Genomic DNA, 931 nt, shown 5'->3' on the forward strand with positions numbered 1-931 from the left:
TCTCGATCCTTCCCGCATGTGACGATCCTCGTGCCTCTCCTCGGCATTGTACTATTTATTCTTGGTGATTTCGTGATGTTCCTATTTAATTATTTATATTTAAATAATTAAATATTCCATTCGGGTTTCGGGGTATTACAAATCCTCCCCCCTTAAAATGAATTCGTCCTCGAATTCAGAATCGCGGAGTATCATCACCAAAACATATTTCATAACGTCACGTCATCTGAAAACTTAAGTCTGTTACAACCCAAACGTCATACATAAAGAGTGCGTACAAGGCTCAAGTGAATATATGCGGATAACTATGACGCATCTCTGCCTCGGGTTCCCAAGTCATGTCAGAGACCCCTTGGCTTCGCCACAAGACTTTCACGAGTGGCACCTCCTTCGTACGCAACTTCTTGATCTTCCAGTCCACAATCTGCAGCGGCTCGTCGCGGAAACGTGTAGTCTCCGTAAATTCCAACTCCTGGGGCTGTAGCACGTGAGAAGGATCCGCTACATACCTCCGCAGCATCGACACGTGAAACACGTCATGGATGTTCCCAAGCTCCGGTGGCAATCCAAGACGGTATGCAACAGTTCCCACTCTCGCGATCACGGGGTAAGGTCCGATGTAGCGCGGCTTCAGCTTCCCGCCCTGTCCGAACCTCGCATGACCTCGCATTGCCTGTACCCGAAGAAAGGCGTAATCTCCGACATCAAGCTCGAAGTCTCGACGTCGCTGATCGGCATATGACTTCTGTCGGTCCTGCGCCGTCTTCAGATGGGCGCGAATCCTCCGTATCGCCTCCGTGGTCTCCTCCACGATCTCCGGCCCAAATTCGCGACGTTCTCCGATCTCTGTCCAGCACAACGGTGTCTTGCACGGTCTCCCATACAAGGCCTCATATGGAGACACTCCGATGCTCGTGTGATGGCTGTTGTT

This window comes from Tarenaya hassleriana, unplaced genomic scaffold (genome assembly GCF_000463585.1).
Source record: "Tarenaya hassleriana unplaced genomic scaffold, ASM46358v1 Cleome53, whole genome shotgun sequence".
Lineage (NCBI taxonomy): Eukaryota > Viridiplantae > Streptophyta > Magnoliopsida > Brassicales > Cleomaceae > Tarenaya > Tarenaya hassleriana.